The sequence below is a fragment of the Vidua macroura genome, chromosome 11 (assembly GCF_024509145.1).
Source record: "Vidua macroura isolate BioBank_ID:100142 chromosome 11, ASM2450914v1, whole genome shotgun sequence".
In the NCBI taxonomy this organism is placed as follows: Eukaryota; Metazoa; Chordata; class Aves; order Passeriformes; family Viduidae; genus Vidua; species Vidua macroura.
In genome coordinates this window covers 382,864-402,392 of record NC_071581.1, presented here as the reverse complement: position 1 = coordinate 402,392, position 19,529 = coordinate 382,864, and the positions used below count along the sequence as shown (strand labels likewise).

General features: G+C 48.6%; 1 pseudogene; it reads left to right on the top strand.

Moving 5' to 3' along the window:
- LOC128812977 (hydrocephalus-inducing protein-like) overlaps positions 1 to 19,529 on the top strand; it is a 122,989-nt pseudogene that overhangs the window by 63,918 nt on the left and 39,542 nt on the right.

Genomic DNA, 19,529 nt, shown 5'->3' with positions numbered 1-19,529 from the left:
TTCTCTTCCACAGGTGACCATGTGTTCCAAAACCGTGATGGAATTCTGCCGGAAAATGCTGGTGGACCTGGAGGGTATTGGCGAGGGAGTGGCATCCCTGACCATCACAGCCAGGTACCAGCCCTTCCCTGGCCTCCCCCAGCCACTGCCTTGCACAGGCTTTGCTGGCTGCAGCTCCCAAGGAGAAGTGCTGTTTAATGACCTCATGTTGTGCCCAGCTGGACATGAGAACAGCAGTGCTTGGACAGCAGCCTGTGGTGCAAAGCACCCCTGCTCCCAGCCCAGCACGGTCCTGGGCCCTTTTCTAAAGGGACCAGGAATGATATCATTTATTGGCCTGGTTTTTGGTGCTTGAGCTGGAACAAATTTCCCGAGGGCCTCCTCTCCTCCTTCCTGCAAAAGGTGGAGTTGTGCTGGGTTGTGACCACCCTGCATTGGTTTGGGACACACCAAGCAGCCTGCTGAGAGTCAGGGTCTGCTTCTGTTAATGAGGGCACCTGGCAGTGGAGAAGTGGCTCACAGCAGAGTGGTGAGGGTAAGATCTTACAAGGGGAAAACAGCCCTTGATGTGGCAAGTCAGCTCTAGTTTTTCTCCTTCCCTCTGCTTCCCATTTTGAGCTTTAATGTTCTCAGACGTAAACCAAAAGTCGTTCTTGCTGCAGCAGAATTCCATGCTGCTCTGCTGCTGTGGGCATCAGTTTAATGACAAGAGGGATGCAGTTCCCTGGTGCTGTTCCCTGTCCCAGGCAGAGCCATCCAGTCAGTGCCTGGGCTGCCATTTTGTAAAGCAAGTGCAACTGGGGACAGTCAGTGCATGGACCTGTGGAGTGAAGGGACCGAGGGAGCTGTAGGACCTGGGAGGGGGTGATCCCCCCCTCTGTAGGGCAGGGGGTGTCTCGTGCCCTCCAAGGCTGGGGCAAACAGCTGAGTTGTCAGGCAGGGCAACAGCACCGTGGGAGAGAAGGGAGTCATTTTTACTGAGACACTAGAGTCGTGTGTTCCTTGAGCCCTAGTGAGCACTGATCCTTGTTGGGAAGGCTCCCCCAGAGCTCACGGATCACTGGGACTGCTACAGGAGTCCTTGCAAGCCTTCTTGGGTTAAGGAGGGGCTGAGGCAGCTGTGGGACAAAGTGCTGTGCCTGGGGCACTTGGCAGCCTCTGGGTGCTGCCTCTCAGGGTTTGCCCCTCCTTGACAAGGCATGTTTGAGTGGGAAGACTTAGAAGGCAATTATCACTGCAGGGCTGTTAAATGTCCATTTGACAGTGACAAATGTGTTATGCTCCATTTCACAATCTTTGGGAGCAAACGTTCTCCATTCTCTCAGTATCTCTGATTCCCCTGGGGTCATCTCTTTGCCCAGGTGTCTCGTTCCTGAGCTGTACGTGTACCCTCAAATCCTGCTGTATGGTAAATGCCAGCTGAAGGAGCCATATGAGAGGAAGTTCATCATTGGGAATCCCACTGACCTTCCTGGCTGCTACAGGCTTATTCCCCAGGTTTGGCATCACATCCACCTCCTCCTCTCAAATATTTCTGAAGAGAAAAAAAGGTTTTAGGGGGGAAAAGGGTTTGGATAAGACCTTGCTGGCTTCTTTTCAGTCTTAAAGATCTGCTGAGAACAGGATCCTACCTGAATGTAAACTTTAGGATGCAGTTTAACCTCCTGAGGAAACAGTTTATGTTCTAGTCTTCAGGGTGTTTTCTTGTGGGAGATCTTAGAGGGTTGTGAAAAGCTGCTGCATCTACAGACACCAGTGCCTGTGCTGGCAGCCTCCTTGCAGGACCCCCTGAGAATGCTAAGCCTACAATTCTTGCATCTTGTTTGTGCCTTTTACCTTTGTCCTGGGGATTTTTAAAAAATGTGTGTAAGTTGCTGTTGCAGGGGTGTTCAGGAGTCTAAAGTTTCTTCAGAGGTCCCTCTGAAGTTGCATTTGATTCTGTCCCTTCCAGAAATGCGAGGAGGACTCTCCTGTGCTCTACTCCAGCCCCAAACCCTATGGGATTGTCCAGCCTCGCAGCACTGTAGAGATTCCAGTTATAGTCAAAGTCCAAACACTGGGCGAGCATCGCACCAACGTTCTTGTCGGCGTGTTCGGGGATGAGAGAAACCCACGGGTGAGCGCAAGGGGAGATGTGTGCCTTTGTGCAACTGCTCCTGGCAGGGTGCAAAGGGCACAGGGATTCTTCCGGGGAAAACAGGCACAGGCTGCTGAGGAGAAGGACAGGAGGGATCGGTGGCACAAACAGCTCATGCCTTATAGGTGGTAATCTCAGTGTCTGACACAGAAGGTAGTTCATCTAAGCTGGAATCGAGGATGATTTTAGTTAATTATTCTTTAAAATGCTATTAACTTTGGAAACATCTGTTTTAAAATGTCATCTCTCTGAGCACAAAAGAGGATGTCAGTAGACTTCTGGGAACCTTGAGCTTTCTGTAAAAGAAGGGAAAGCTGGCATCTGAAGAGTAGTTGCAAGGATTTAAACTTCTATTAAAACATAAGGAAATGAGGATGCCAAATTCCCTGGATGGCATCAAACACTGAACCTGGGCCATTGTGGCACTGCACGTAAATCAGTCAACAGGAAGAACAGGCAATGCAGGCTGCGCCAGGGAGCCTGAAGTTTGACAAAACAGTTGCTTTCAACTATCACGCTGCTTCCCTTCAAGAGGAGGGTTTCTCCCCACCAGAATAACCAGTTGTTTAACTGTCAGCCTGGTCTTTAAACTAGAGATTTCTTGCAAAGCTCTTACCTTTGGGCCAATAATTTGTAGTTTGAAAGGTTCTCTTACCTTAATCCTTTTAAATATGGAGGTGAATATGTAATTTTCTTTTTCCCCAAAAGCCCAGCTTTTCAGGTGGAGAGTGGCAGCTGTCCCTAAAGAAATAACTTGAGCAGGGTTGAGCTGTTTAAGCTTTGTTTAGATTTTCCTGTTGTGGTTTGTTTCGTTTTTTTAAAAATCTTTCTTGCCTGCTTCCTGGAACAGAGAATAGAACTACAGAGCTCTGGATGCCTGGCAAAAATCCGCCTAAGTGATCGCAAGATAGACTTTGGCGAGGTCCCATTATTACAGCCTACTTCACGAAGCCTTACCCTCTTGAACAATGGTCTCGTCCCTGTAGACTTCAGGCTAGAGATCGTAAGTATCTGTGGGGCTGTTTTCCAGGGAAATTGACTGGTCAGTAGCAGCCATGACTTGGTTTTTACATGCAAGATTTCCATATTGCCCTGTGTGAGAGGAAGCAAGATACTCCAATACTCCATCTGAGCGAGGCAAGAGGAACCTGGCTCTGGAGTGGTGTTAGCTGGGGCATCCCTCAGTGAAGTCAGGTGCAGAGATGTTGGAGCAGAAATTAATCTGGATTGTGTTGACAAGTTCTCCCTTAATTTTATCCTTTGTCTTTAGCTGTGCGTGTCACATTTTGGAGCTCCAAGACCAAGAGAAACCTGTGGTCCTTTGCTCCCCAGAGAACGTGGATTTCCCTATGGTTCCCTGTTCCATCTACATTTGCTTTGTGCCAAACTGCTGTTAGTAGTAGAGAGCAGGGTGTGAGGTCTGTCCTCAGACTGCTCGTGGGGAGGCAATTTTCACACCTCCTGTGGCTCAAGCCAGCCAAAGATGTGTGGGGGTTGTGCACCCCCACAGCCTGTGATCTCTGTGCCGTTGAAGAGCATCTTTGGGGACCAGCTGCAGAGAAAGGCTGTTTAATATTGGAGGCTGCATAGGGCAGAAGGAGCTGGGGCTGCTCCCCTGGCAGGAAGGGCTTGTAGGCTGGGCCTGGGCCTGGGGCGGGGTGGGATGTCTGCTGGAGGGGGAGATCTGTGAGAGGCCTGAGGTTTGTTCTTCTTCATGCTGGGTGTGTTGGACTTGTGGAGTTGGTTAAAACCTGATCCTAAGGACTTGTTTGTGGCCGTGGGTAAAGCGTCAGGCCGTGTGGGAGAGTCCAGCCACAGCCTCCTGGGCCAAGGAGGAGGGGTGTGAATTTTCATCTTGCTGCTTTTCCAGCTGTTTGGGGGATAAATGTTACCCTGAAGTGAGGGGGTTTTTCCAGGGCAGTTTTCCCTGACTCCACAATGGAATTTTGCTTCCAGCCTCTGCAGGGAGCAATGCACCTTAGCTGGGTGGTTGTGGTGTGTAAAGGATGGGTTTCACATGCTCCTAGCAGGGCCAGACCTGCAGAGCTGTGTCTGTACAGCTGTGCTGGTGCAAGGCCTTTCCTCCCTCCCCGGGACAGCTTCCAGCTCTCTTGCCCAATCCATGAAGTCCATGAGAAACCAGAGAACAGGAGTTCTTGGGAAGAGTGGGCCATGCCCACGGAGCACACGTTGTCCAGTTTGCTTTCTGCTTCCTGCTTTCCTGCTCTGCTCTAACCATTTGGAGGTGACTTTTCCAAAGCAGAGGGCACTGGGACATCTCTCTACAGCTGATGATTGGCGGGAAGTGAGGGCTTCAGTCCTTGAGGGGATGTTGAGAAGCACTGATGGCCCCTTGGGAAAGAATAGTTTGGTGTTGGGGTTTTGCTCAACTGGTTTTGCAGAGATATTCTTCAGGCTCTCAGCAGTATCCTCCAGCCATGTGGTTTCTGCAGTGGGATTTGAGCAGTCATGGCTTCCTCTGGCCTTGAGCCTTTGTGAGAAGCCAGGAGAGAGAAAGCAGCTTTCCTTGGCCCACACTCCAGAGAAAGACTGGGGAAGGCACACTCTCCTGAGGATAAGCATCCCTTGGGTTGGGCAAAAGTGGGTTAATTGGGTGAGTCCGTTAAAGGAGGGGAAAATGCAGGTTGTATGAGCTCTGCTGTTGCCCTGTACTGTAGCTTAACTTTAGGGAAATTAAGCCTTTAGGATTTTTGTCCTCCTCTCTTTGGTCTTTCTTTTCTCCTATCCCACAAGACACCAGGGTGGATGGTTTCCATCCTAAATGCATATTATGCTTGTCTTACAGGATCCCACACCCCACTGCTTTGCCGTTGAGCCCAGAGAAGGAGTGATCCCTGCTAGGGGCAAGGTTCCTGTGACTGTCACAGCAGCCCCGAATGACACTCGGCTGTTTGCTGGCAATGTCCAGCTGTTCATTGGGAACAGCCTTTGGACCTCCTGTGTGCTGGAGGTTTTGGGCACTGGCACCACAATTGTCATAACCAAGCCATTAACCCCAGAGCTCAACTTGGGGACCCATTCAGGTAGGAGATCTCTCCACTCCCACCTCTCCTCCTGTCTCAACATGGAGCAGTTTTGCTGTAGTTTGTCAGGCAAGATCTTGTTCAGTGCTTAAAGCCCTGACTCCTTCCTTGAAGGCAGAGGTTCCTTTAGAAACATGTGATGGCCAGTTGAGAGTTGTTAGACACTCTCAAAAGCCACTGACAGGGAAACCAGTTGCTAAATTGCCACTGAATTGTCTTTCGTTCTAATACATTGATGTCCTCACTTGATGAAGTAATGATCTCACAGGCTGCCCTGGAGCAAAAGGTTCCCAAAATGGTGCCCAGATGAGGCGGTCCCTCCGTGTGGCTGAGGGACCAAGGGAAGATGGCATCACATCCTTCCCCTTCCCTTTCCCCTCCAAATGGCACCTTCCAGGCAATCAGGGGCCCTGGGAACAAAGAGACAGGAGGGTGACAACCCTCACCTGAAGGCAGGAGCCCACAGAGCAGTTCCAGAGACAGAGTTGCCAGCAGAGTTTGCAAAGTTCGCTTCCAAACAGTTTCTAATTGCAAAATGAAGTTTCTACAAATGACTACCAGTGCTGCAAAACCAAGGCTGCTACGAATGAGAGAGGCCCTGCTGCCCTGGTTTCCTCTCCTGGAGCAGGCAGACAATTTTTGCCAGCTTGCTGGGGTCATCCAGAAACTGCCTCTGAGCCAGCTTTTAGACATGCCTGCAATCATAGCCCCACACACAAGGTCCCCAAGTGCAGGGTCTCAGAGATTCAGTCACAGTTTCAGGCACAGATTAATACAAAATACAGCAACAGCATGAATCCTCCCAGAACAAACATTTTGGGGGAAAACACCACGTCCTGTTAGCCTTGCCTGGAAAATGCTACATTACCACTATAAGCATATTTCTCTTTGCAATAATGACATCGGAAGGTGTCACGATCCGCTTATTGCGGGGTGTCGTGATGGTTCTTTTCACCGATCCCAAAAGTGCAAAAAAGGCAAACAACAAGGGACTGTCAGTTAATCACAACAAATGCACCTTTATTAGGGGCCAAAACAGTAAATGCGATAGTGGGGATCGGAAAGGAGATAAAAGGAGAGAGAGAGAGAGAGAGAGAGAAGAGGGGTATGGGAATAGCTACCAACACAGGCGAGATCCTCAGCGGTCCGGACGATGGGGATCCGTCTGTCGTGTCGGGGAAGTCTTCGAAGTTCTGGTCGACTCGCGGGTCCAATTATAGTCCACAGAGGAGAGAGGGGGGAACAAGTGTAATAATGAAAGTCCATTGTAATCGCCCCGAGGGAACAGGTGAGTCCACAGAAACCACCAAAGCAAGACGAATACAATGAAGAATAAGTCCATTTGAATCACTGAAGGGAAACAGGTCATGTCATTAGTGGTCAGACCACCAATTTCCCCTCCTCCCTATAGCAGGGGTCTCAGTCTCAGTCCTTGGGAGGAGGGTTCTCATTCTTTGTTTGTCACAGTGGTAACGAGGCAGATGAGGGGTCTTCAATGTAGGACCATGGGAGTCACCCCCAAAAGTTCGTTTGGCTTAAGAACGGAGATTAGAAGCAGGCTGCGCATCAGGCTGTCCCGTGCTGGGTCCATGTCAGGTCTTTGCCAAGTCCTTGCCAACTCCTTGCCAAGTTCTTACCAGGCCTTGTTGGGAACAGCCAGCGTGACGGTTCAGTGGTTCCAGCTGTGCTGTGTCCTGTTCTAAGCCGGAACTGCAGTGGGGGAAGGGATTCTTTCTCGTGGCAATCGGAAGGCAGAATGGAAAATGAGGGGCTTCAGACGGGCTCTTACACCACCCCGTGACTGACGATTGCCTTCGAAATATCTTCATCAGCAGGGTTCCATGGTGTCGTCCTGGAGTCTTCAGGACTCGTCAAGTGTTGGCAGCACGTCCCAGGGAAAAGAGAAGAGGAAAAGGGAAAGAAGAAGAAACAGGAAAACTAAAACAATCACAACATATTAGTAATTAATCAATAAGCAAAATACAATCAATATTAATTAAATCAGTAAATAGTTAAACAATAAATTGCTTAAATAATAATTGATATTCATCAATTAAACAATAAATTGATCAAATAATAAACCAGTATAATCAGTATTAAACAATAATCTATATTACTCAGTACAATTTTATAATTAATAAACAAAAAATAATTAAAACAATGATTAAAACAAATCATAATAGAAAATTATGTAAAACATATCTTCTAACCTTATAATCTTCTTGTGTCTACAGTTCTGGGAACATCTATAGTGTAAAGGATGTCGGCCAAGTGGTGTGCATTAATTATAGATGTTAATTTTGTTAATCGTTTCATCATTCTCCAATTTACAATAAGCAAGATTACTGATAAAACAAAACCAATCATAACTAAAATCAGAAGGACAACAATGGGATGGCACAATTTGTTCAGGATACCGGTGGCAGTGGGTGACCACCCGAAAAGGGTATCCCACCACTTGTGCTCGGCATCACTTTTCACCCTTTCTACAACACGATGTATTTCTTGCACATGATGATGAACAGTTACCAGAGTTTTCTGTCCATTCCCCTTGATTTTTCCTAGGATCTCTATTAGATCTTGATGAAGTAATAATTGCTTTACCAGAGAAAGGTTCATCCCAATGGGAGTAGGCAGTAGCTTGTGAATCAACGTGAGATTGGATTCTAAAAGTTCATGTGAAGTAACTGGAGCTACAAAAGAAAAATCACATCCTGCAATTTTAGTAAAGTTGCAAGCACAAAAATTTGAATGATTTTTAGTAGCTACTACTGTACTTTCTATAAATACAGTATCACAAGCGGTTCTGAAGCAGGCACACCCATTGCCTGTATATACAAGGACTGTTTCAGAAGTCTCGTTAGGATGGATGTCAAAATGACAGATATTTTGTTCTGTGTCTAAACAGATATCTTGAGCTATAATTGCATTACCTTCACAGATAAACCCTAGTTGTTCTCGGATAGTACAGGACTCTAAATTGACAGTTTGCCATTTGTCATTAATTTGACGGGCCCATTCTCTATGTTCAGAGGGATAGAAAATGGCTCCGTCATGATTTAATCCTAGTGCAATGATAGGGAATATCAAATGCACCGAGGCATTTCTTATGGTCAACACAAATGCTGTGGCTGTGTTTGTGTTAGGGTCATAGGTAAAATTCACTAAATTCCACCAGGATTGGAAATCTCTTTCAAAGTCAGTGGCACTGTCCCAGACTATTTTCCCAATTTCAGTAGGAAAAGTGCCTTCTTCACCTTCTCTTATAATTGAGGCAGCAACTGACTGCATCCATAATTGGGCCTGGATACAGCTAAGAGCTAAGGAAACGTTGCTTTGTGTGGCATTAAGTGCATCAATTATCAATTTGCTACCATTTACATTTATCTTTTCCCAATTTGGTAGAATGTTTGATAGCAACCACTGATGTGTTCCCAGGGCCGATAAGGACGACTGCAGTGGTTGTTGTATTTTGGTCAAATCTTTAGTCGTGGAGGCCAATTTATTCATTAATACTTCTGAATCAATACTATTTAGGATTCCCAGTCCCGTTCCCACGACACCAGTTATGTCTCTTTGCACCCGGTTTTTAGGAGGGTTCCACTGTCGCAGCCAGGTTGTCCAACCCTGAAAAGAGGTTTGCAAAAAGGGTGAACAAGCTGGTTGTATTTCTGAGACATTGTTTTGCATCAGCAATTTGACTTGTTTAAGAGACCATGCCGGATCAAATAATATCTGTTGTTGGCCAGTTTTCCTGATTATATATGGTCCAACTTCAAAAATTTTCGGGGTAAGCATAACGGGTGGCTGGGCTCGAGTGGTGGTAGTGGTGGTGGTATAAACCATAGTAGATTGAGCTACAGCATTTATTATAAACTTAAAAGAAAGCCCTTTGGTGTTTTTTCCCCATAAACAAACCACTTCTGCAGTCTGTGTTAGTGTAAAATTGTGCCAACAATCCTGTACGCTTGGGTGCATGCAGACCTTTTTGTGCTTAAAGAGATCCTTTCACTTTTTCTGCATGCTACCACAATTATTTCAGACCACGGTCACTCAGCTGGTTTCTGGCCATGGGGTTGTGGTAGGATGCAGAAAAGTATTACCAGTTTTATCATGGATTAGGTGGTCTTCATGTCCCTTGGAGTTCTTCTGAAAAAGTAAACACAACAGAATTCTGCCGCCGAGAGGCAGAAAAGTTAGAATGATGGAATTATCCAGCATGTATTTGTCCAATGCTCTTTCCCTAGAGCACCAGAGGCTTCCCATGCATATTTATTCAGAGGGGGTTTCAGCACAAGTGGTACTAGTCCTATAGTAAGAGAGGTCCACCAGAACAGGTTGGCCAGGGTCATGAGCTGGATTATTAGGATCATTTGGTACAGAGCATAGGAGTCAGTGTAGATGCAGACCAAAGAGGAATTCTGTGCTTCTCGTTGAAAAACACTCCAGACAGCTATCAGCTCCCCAATGTGTGCACTACCTTCTCCCTCTGTAATAATTTGCTCACCAGAGGAAAAGTGGAGGGCTTCTGCCCTATATTTCCATACTTTTCCTTTCCCTTTAGCAGAAGCATCAGTAAACCAGGAGTTTGCTGATTGTTCGGGGCAGAAAGGAGGGTTTACTTTGATTACAGAGGCAGGTTTGTCCAAGCTCTCCGTTTCTTGGATTGCTAAAGTTTTTACAGATCCTTCTGTCATTGAGAAGAAGTTACAGTAATGTTCAACCTGAGCATACCACTTTCTCACTAAGGCCCTCTGGGCCACCCCGTCAGGAGGGGGAGTCCCACTAGTGACTGTCTTAATAACCTTGAAGGGGCCTCTCAATACAATTGGTTGTTTTCGTGCAATTTTTTATACTTCTATGAAAGCTAAGATAACCATAAACAATCCTTTTTCCCAGGTAGTGTATCTTTTCTCAGCATCTTTGGAACCACGGGAGTAAAAACCAACAGGTCTTGTCGGACCCTCAGGACCCCGCTGCCATATGTGTACTGACAGCCCTGAGGAGGCAAATCCCCATTCCACCTGGAAAGGATCTGTAGGATGGATAGGGGTCACTGCTTGATGAGCTGTTGCTTCAAAAATCAGCAATTGCAATGCTGACTCCTGAGAAAGACTCCAATCCCATTTCACCCCTTTCCTCAACAAGTCATAAAGGGGAACAAATGGGTCCTTCTGGTTACTAGGAAATCTATCTGGTCTTTCTACAGGAGATACAGCTGCTATAGTTTTTTGAAGGAGAATTGCTGTAGGTTTGAGTAATTCTGGAAGCCCACAAATTAAAGGGGTCATTATCTTGGGCTTCACAGGTAATTGCATCAGGGATTCAAAGCCAGGAATTCATTTCTTTTTGTGAGTCATTTGCAGGCAAGCAGCTTTGTGCACATTTTCCAAGAGTTGGTCGGGGGTACTAATTCTAGCTATGGGATCTCCCCTTTCCAAGGGGCTTGTTCCCCCGGCCCAAAAAGCTGCACGCTGTGTCAGGGACCATGTGTCACGTTTATCTCCTGTTGTTAAGAAGACACCATGTCCCCAATACCCACTGGCTTCCTGTTCAGTTAATTTAATTTGATCACCACCAGTGAGGGACACCCAGAAAACATATTCTGTTTCTGATTCATGTGGAGGGTGTCCGTATTCCCTTTTAAGCTTAGCTAGCTCGGTGGCAGTGTTTAGTTGTGATGGTATGTGTTTGGTTGTGATGTGAGGTTTGAGATCATCATCACTGAGATAGCTATACACTGAGATAGTTTTAATCAAGGGTCTCAAGTGATGGCAGCAATGTTCCCCACAATTACTTGCTGCTTCAAGTTCTTGATGAGGATAGATTTGTTTAATGTGAGGAGTTTCCTTCTCCTCAGGCTCTGTAGAGGAATCAGCATTATGTGATTTGTTAACATGTTCCTCTGTTAAGGCAGCTCGCAATGCATAGATCACATTTTTTGCTTCATATAACTGTTTTTGCAAAATTTCAACTAGATTTTGAAGGGAGTCTATTATAGCATGTTCCTCACTTCTTCGCTCGAAGCGATTTTCTATAGCTGCCATAAGACAAGCTCCCAAAACTGAGCATAAGATAGTTTTATTTTTGCCCAGTTTGAATTTTGTTTCATGTTGTAATGAACACACTCTATCAATAACATTTTCTAAGTTAAACCAATTACTCTGTGCCCATTTTTCTCCTTCCGTAGAAGGTCTGGCATTGTGTTTGGCTAGTAGTGCATAAAATTCAGCTTTAATTTCAAGGCTAAGATTGTCACTCATTTTGTGAAGGGACCAAAACCACGACAGGGAGGTACAAACTTAAGTTCCACAAAACTACACAGCCCTCGCTGTGTCGCCCTTCGCTTCCCTGGCTGGGTGAAAGGACAATAATCTGCCTGGGAGGCTCTGCTTAGTTTCTTCAAGTTGTCCCTTCCTTCCCAGACCAGATACACAACAACAACAAAACAAGTGTCCCGCCTTTTGCACTAGGGGATCCTTTGTGAATTTCCAAAGACAGTGTGGGTGCCTTTTCAGCTGCAACCCTTCTGTCTAGACAGAAATCCTGTCTGTGACACCAATTTTAATGTCACGATCCGCTTATTGCGGGGTGTCGTGATGGTTCTTTTCACCGATCCCAAAAGTGCAAAAAAGGCAAACAACAAGGGACTGTCAGTTAATCACAACAAATGCACCTTTATTAGGGGCCAAAACAGTAAATGCGATAGTGGGGATCGGAAAGGAGATAAAAGGAGAGAGAGAGAGAGAGAGAGAGAGAAGAGGGGTATGGGAATAGCTACCAACACAGGCAAGATCCTCAGCGGTCCGGACGATGGGGATCCGTCTGTCGTGTCGGGGAAGTCTTCGAAGTTCTGGTCGACTCGCGGGTCCAATTATAGTCCACAGAGGAGAGAGGGGGGAACAAGTGTAATAATGAAAGTCCATTGTAATCGCCCCGAGGGAACAGGTGAGTCCACAGAAACCACCAAAGCAAGACGAATACAATGAAGAATAAGTCCATTTGAATCACTGAAGGGAAACAGGTCATGTCATTAGTGGTCAGACCACCAATTTCCCCTCCTCCCTATAGCAGGGGTCTCAGTCTCAGTCCTTGGGAGGAGGGTTCTCATTCTTTGTTTGTCACAGTGGTAACGAGGCAGATGAGGGGTCTTCAATGTAGGACCATGGGAGTCACCCCCAAAAGTTCGTTTGGCTTAAGAACGGAGATTAGAAGCAGGCTGCGCATCAGGCTGTCCCGTGCTGGGTCCATGTCAGGTCTTTGCCAAGTCCTTGCCAACTCCTTGCCAAGTTCTTACCAGGCCTTGTTGGGAACAGCCAGCGTGACGGTTCAGTGGTTCCAGCTGTGCTGTGTCCTGTTCTAAGCCGGAACTGCAGTGGGGGAAGGGATTCTTTCTCGTGGCAATCGGAAGGCAGAATGGAAAATGAGGGGCTTCAGACGGGCTCTTACAGAAGGGCAGCTCATCAGACACCATTTCTGGTCCACATTAAGAGCTGGAAATGAAGACAGTCTCCAAGCTATTAACACCTCAGGTTGCTCACTGGGAGCAATCTGATGACCAGGGAAATAGCGATTCCCATACTATTTTCCATCCTGCCTTCTATTCTAGCCACCTTCCCTGTATTCGTCGGTTCGAGCTAACAAATAGAGGCAACCGTGTGCATTGGCTCTCGTGGAAAGCGAAATGCTACAGCCCACCTAAGGGGAAGGACCAGAGTGTCTCAGCCCTCAGCAGCCCCAAAGATGCTTCCCAGAGCCCCAAACGTGCCGCCCCCGTGTTTGAGGTGGAGCTACCGACGGGGACACTGCAGCCAGGCGAGTCTGTGGACATGGTGCTGCGAGGCTTCTCCCACATCTCGCAGGTGAGGTCCCCACCACGGGCTGAGCCTGGGGAACCATCAGATCCCCTCCCCTGGGCTTGTCCCACATCCCTTGACATTTGCCTGGGGAAATGAGGAGGGGCCTTCACAAAACTGGTTTAAGACCACACGTTTCTGTGGCAGCACCAGTTGCTTTCCCTGCTGGCCACCACCAGACCAGCTAAGACTTTACTGTGATTCCACAGCTACCAAAACCCAGTGCTGATCCCAAAGTAGGGGTGGAAGGAAACACTGCTCTTTTGGGGCAAGCAGTATTGCATGCTGAGTCAGCAAAGAAGGGCAGAGAAATAAGTTACACTTAGACTAGAAGCCCAAAAAGAAAGTGAATGAAACAAGTGCCAAGTGCTTTATCTGGGGTAAGCACGGAGTAAAACAAAAGCCATGTGAAGGGAGGGAGTTTCTCACAAGTGCCTTTTGTGGTTATTGGGGTGCAGTGTTACAGGCAATTGAGCACAGAATAAATAAGCTGCATCACAGGAAGAAAAAGGGGCAGTGACTGTAACTGTGGCAGGAATAGGGCCCGTGGTGGGTGGTGGGTGCTGAGCCAATTCAGGGCATTTGCAGGGTGCCCTGCCACCACCCACTGCTGCCAAGTGACTCTTGCATGCAGGAGGTGCAGGATTATGTGTTCTGTGAAGCTGCCATTGGGATAACCAGCCACAAAGAGAAGATAATAGAAATAATCATTACCTGCAAGTTCATTCACCCCTCTATAGAAGCATCAGCCAGTCAATTCTCTTTCCGGGTGGAGAAGGTAAGTCTCTGGATTGCATCCTGGCATTTAAGAGCATGGCTGAGGGGGCTGTGTGCTTGTGTTAAAGCCCCTCTTTACCCTTCCTGAGGCACTCTGTAAAGTGAGTGAAGATGCTTTTAGAGATGAGACTGGTATTTAACGTCCCCAAAGTAAAATTGCAGTTACAGCTGCACTGCCAAGGAGATGGTGGCACTTCCAGAGAAATGCCAGTTTCTCTGCTCACTGTAAAGGGAGGCTCTGAGGATCCTCCAAGGCCCGGTGATGTCTGTACACTGATGCTGTAGGGAAGCTGGGAAAAATGGACATTCCTGTGAATTCCTCAGGCTGACAAGGAAAAACCCATCATCTCCTGTGTCTCTTTGGCTTCTCTGCTGTTGGCATGGATGCTTTGTGGTATAGCTATATGGTACAGCTCTGTGCAGTTTCCTAAGCCTCAGCTGCTTGTAAGGACCCCCAGACATCCTGCAGCTGCAGTGCTGATAACACTGAGGCAGAGCAGATGCCCTTTAGTCTCTGGATCCCAACTCCAGCATCATCTTTCTGTCTCCTGCAAGTTGTCTGAAAAAGAGAAGATGGTTCATGATTTGGTTTCTGTAGTTTCAGGTGTCTCCTCTGGTTGCCAGGCTTCCACTGAAGTACAGAATCCCTGGAACAGGCAGTTCAGATGTAATTTAGAAGCTTTTCAGCTCTCCCTGATTCTGCCTGGGTTCTGCTCGATGCCACACACACAAACTGATTTATTGCATACTACGGCACAGCACCTGTTTGATATCAGTACATCCAGAAGTAGTTCCCCAAAGTCTCTGGTTTCTCTAAACCATGCAGGAAGCCCAGCACAATGCATAGACAGGAAAGAAGAGCCTGGGCTGATCATAGCTTTGAGACCACAGACACCTTGTCCCTGTAGCAGGGCTGCAGGACACATGCTGCAGGCAAACTGCTTTTTGAGGCTGCTAGAGCCAATAAGGTTGTGAGAAATGACTCTGTGCGTGTGAAGATCATCTAGTGCTGTTCTGCCCAATAGAGAGACAAATCTGGAGGCAAATGGTCTGGATTCACTTTCTGCTTTAGATCTTTGTTCAAGCAGCCACCTCCTCTCAGGGGCCTGTTCCCTCATCTGTACGTGGGAGTGTTTCCCTGTCCTCCAGAGGATGCTGTGGTTTCTAAAGATGAGAAGCATCTGCTATAAAGAAAAACCTCCTGGAAGGGTAGAAACAAATAGAAAGGGTAAACAGAAATGTATGCACTTCTGGGGCTGAAAAATGTGAGATGCAGCAGAAGCAGAAGGAGGTCTGTGGCTGGCTGAGGCTGTTTTTCCTTCTCTCCTGTTTCCATAGAAACCCAGTGATGTCCTGACGCTGCAGTACCAGCCTTTGGCTTTAAAAAACACCTGCCTGCTGCCACTGGACCTTATGCTGGACTTGGAGCAGCCATTCCTGGTCTGTGATGAGGACCAGAAGCCCCTCCCAGGCGGCCAGGTGAGCAGCCCTGGACTCCTGCAGTGGGGTCTGAAGAGGAGGGATGTGGTGGTGCCTTTCTGTTGGGAGCTCCTTGAGTCAAGAAGTTTATTCTGCAGTATCAGCAGTGGGCTGGCCTGAGCTGCATCAGCAGAGCTGCTGAAGGAATCAAAATCTTATGTGAATTGAGAAGATCCATCCTGGCTTTAAGGCACAGGGAGAAGGGAGCAGGCAACTGGGTCTGGGCAAGCCATGCAGTAAAGGTGTCTCCTGGAAAGCATGCCAGCTCTCCAGCAGCCACCCCCTTGTATTGGGGCTGAGCACAGAAACGTGGGCCTGAGGGAATCCTGGACTAGACTGTGGTGCCTGCAGTCAGACCCCTGCTGATAAGAAATGAACTATGAACTGAGAAGCCCATGCTGGGGTCACACTTTGAGCATTTGCTGTTTCATGCTGTCGAGACCTTGGGACATCATGCCACAGGTGATTAATTACTGTTTGTGTCCTTGCAGCCTGTGACAGTGGGTGTAGGGGAGACCTGTCATCTCTACATCGCATTTGACCCAGCTTATAAACTGGATTTTAAGAGCTGGAAAATAGAGAAGGTTCTGAAGATAGACATGGTCAGGGGCCATCCTTTTGTGGAGCGTATCACCCTTCGGGGAGAAGTCCACTTCCCAAGTCTCCGAATCCAGCCCGGCACCCTGGAGATTGGCTGCATCGTGGCTGGCACTGAAGAAGTGCGTTCTCTGAAGATCACCAACCGCAGCCCACTTCCCGTCGAGTACCACTGGTCATTCCATTCGGACAGCCAGGTGAACAAGTTGAGGTATGTGCACCTTTGTCCTCTCCCTGAAGCTCTTCTTGCTGGTGTCCTGATTGTACTTGGCAAAGAACAAAGCTGTTGGCCTAGGATCTGACAAATAACGCTGACCAGCCGTGGTCAGGCTGGATGCTCAGGGAATAGGTTTTCCAGCAGTTTGGTGCTGCCTAGCCCCCATAGGGGTTTCCCCTGGGAAGGAAAGCTGGGGTGAAAGCTGCTTTCTCTGACCTCTGTGGCCTGAGGCAGTGTCCACCTTGATGAAGGGCTCCTAGTCCCAGCTCCCACAGTGCTGCTGGAGGCCCTTCTGGCCCCTCTGCTTTGGGATGGGTCCTCTCTGCAGGAGCTGCTCTCTGCTCCTTGCCTTCCTCCCTTGCACTGTGCTGCAGGATGCCCAGAAAGTCCCAAGACCAGAGAAAGAGCCACTTAGTGCCTGGGCTGATGCTGAACATCTTGTTACCTTCCCTTTCCTTCTTTGCTGAGACAACTCCTTTAGTGCCAGGACAATTTCATTCCCAGGGGTCAGTGTTCAGTGGACACCTTGGATTCTTCACTCCCTTTTTTTGTGACACTTGTTACTCATTTTGACTTTTCCCCACTGCAACATGTCCCTTATGGGTTCTGAACTGCTTGGCAGCAGGACTTGCTCATCACATCATCTCCTATCCCTGCCTCCCAGAGAGTTTCTGCTTTAGAGTGAAAAATGTCATTGTCTGGGCATCATGGTCCTGGGAAGTTGCCTCAAACCATTCATTCAACTAAAGACAGTGGGCTAGATGATTAGGGATCTCTCGGGGGCTATGATGAGAGAGCCCCTCATCCAGAAATGAAGCCCAGCCTTAGATAACAGGCTACATAGCAAAAGACAGTGATTCTTTGGGGAGCAGGTCATTACAGGCCCTGAATGCCTGTCTGGGAACGGAGCATCCAGGTCAGGTTTGACTGTGTGGGGAGCACTTGCAGCTCAGCAGGGTGACAGGCAGGCACGGCTTGACTGTGTCCCTCACGTGGCATTAGAAACACAAGCAGAGTTACCCTGAGCACCTGCTTCAATTTAAAATGGGGAATGTGACCTGAGTCCCCTGGGAGTGTTGGAAAATGTCAGCCAACCCCCCAGCAGTGTCAGGGAAACATTCCTGATAAATACCTGGTGGAGCTGCAGAGTTTCTGGCATTGGGCACTGGGGGGGTTGTGCTGGCTCGTCACTGGCTGGGTCTGCCCCTTGGTGCCTCAAATCTCACCTTTTTTCTTGCCTTCTCTGTCTTTTCCTCTCTCACTGTGCTTTTTGCATCCCCACAAGGTGTTAATCCCTGTCCTCTCTAGTTGCTCAATGCAATCAGTTGCAGCTGCTGCACTGCTGCTCCCTCAGTGTCATCCCTGGGCTGCCCTTAGAACAGACCTGCTCCAGCCTGGATTGGGAAGGGCTGGATCGAACCGTTTGTCAGGTCAACGTGCCAGCACCCACCCAGGGGCTGCATCCTGAGCAGGAGCTGCTCGTGCAGGTGTCCCTCCCTCCCTCTGCAGGTCCCTGTTCATAGTTATGTTGTTTTCCAGATATGAGCCTTACCCACCTAAATTCAAACCCCAACCACCAAAGGGGAAGAGAACCTATTTGGGTTGCCTGTCATCTCAATGGAGACAGTTCAAGATTGGAAGGGAGGAGGCAGCCAGAGCCCTGAAAGAATTGCAGGATTTTAACCAATCTTTAGGAACAGAGGTAGATTTTCTTGTACACCTACTGCTTGTGTTGCCTCCCCAGCCTGCCACCAAGCCTGCCACCAAGAAGCCATGCTCGTGCTGACCTCCCTTTTTGCTGCCCTGCTGTCCTGTGCCCTGACAGTGGGCTGGGCAGCAGGGCCAGTGGCTGGACATGGGGTGAGTGGGAGGGAGAAACAGGAGAGTTTTCCTTGGAGAAGCTCGCTCAGATCCTACGGGCCTGTGTTGAGTGTGGGATTTTTGCCTTGTTTCCTTCACAATGTAAGATGAGGCTTTTAGCTGCAGCATCATGGTAAGACCTCCGGCTTCCTTGCCAGAGCAAGCTGTGATGAGTCCTGATCTCCATGTACCCTCTTCCCAGCCCAGCCAGACTACCTGTTTCCAGGTGTCTGCTTTCACCCGAGAGCTGGTATTGCACTGGTGGCCCTGAAGCTGTCTTATAACCTGAGACTTTGCAAAGTGGCTGTCTCTTCCTCCCAGCATAGAAAATGGCTTGTTTTTCAGGTGCAAATACAACTGCCTGAACCCCCTCGCTTCCCACGAGAGTTGGTGGGATTCAGGCACTCCGTGGACATGCCACACACTCCCCTCGAAGTGGAGAAGGTAAGAGGGAATCTGTCTCACTTGCCCATTGTCAGTGTGGCAAGCAGGGCTGTAGCTCCCAGTCCCACTGGTGGCCCTCAGCATTGGCCACAGAGGGGCCTCACGTCCCTCCAGGCCCATCACAAAGTGCTGCTGGAGCCACTGGTTGCTGGAGAGGCAGTGCAGGACATGTTGTAGGGCTGCCCAAGGACGCTGTGCAGCACCTGCGGAGGGCATTGCTCCCCCTGGAACTCATCAGGTGGTCCATAGGAAATGTTTGCAGGAGCTTTTGCTGTAGCACCTTGAGAAAGCAGCATTTAAATCAGAGAGAGAGGGGAAGAGCCTCAGGAGTCAGATGAGCTGGGCCTTCGCTCAGCTCCAAGAGCTCTCGTTCTGAGTCTCCTCCTATTTTTTAACTGCTTTCTAAAAGCAGTTAAGAAATGCTTTTTAAAGGCAAGTTGTGCATCAGAGAGAATTTCTGCTGCCAGGAGACATCCCAGTTCACTGTAATGTAATGTATTAATTAATGTGTTGATCTGTGAGTATGGGAGAAGATTTTCCCCATGGTCCCTCCACTGGTCAGTGGCATGGATGCGGGATGAGATCAGGGTGATTCTGGCTGTGTTTGGGGAATAGGCCCCTCCAGGTACAGCTACACTTTGCTCCAAGATGCTCTTCTGCATCCATTTCCGTGCTCAGCACCTCAATCTCTCCTGTCCTCCAGGCTTTCAGTATCGTGCCAGTGTCAGGTGTGCTGCAGCCGGGAGAGAGCCAGCAGGTCTCCTTCACCTTCTTTGGCCACCTCAACACCATCTGCAATGTCACGGCGCTGTGCCACGTGGAGGGAGGCCCCACCTACGAGGTGGTGGTGACCGGAGAGGCCTCACGTGTCAGCTACTCCCTGAGCTCCCGGGAGATCGACTGTGGCTCTCAGGTACCACACACGTCCCCTGGCACAGCTCCTTCCTTGGGACCACGGCCAGCAGGTTCCTGCCCACCTTGGTCCAGGGCTCCCTTCCCTTCCCAGCCCCTTTGTTGGCTCTGGGGCTTGGAAGTACAACCTTTGAGGGACACATCTGGCATCCAAGCTGGTTTAAAATGGCCATCTCCAAGCCTCTCCAAAATGCTGGGAGTGCCTC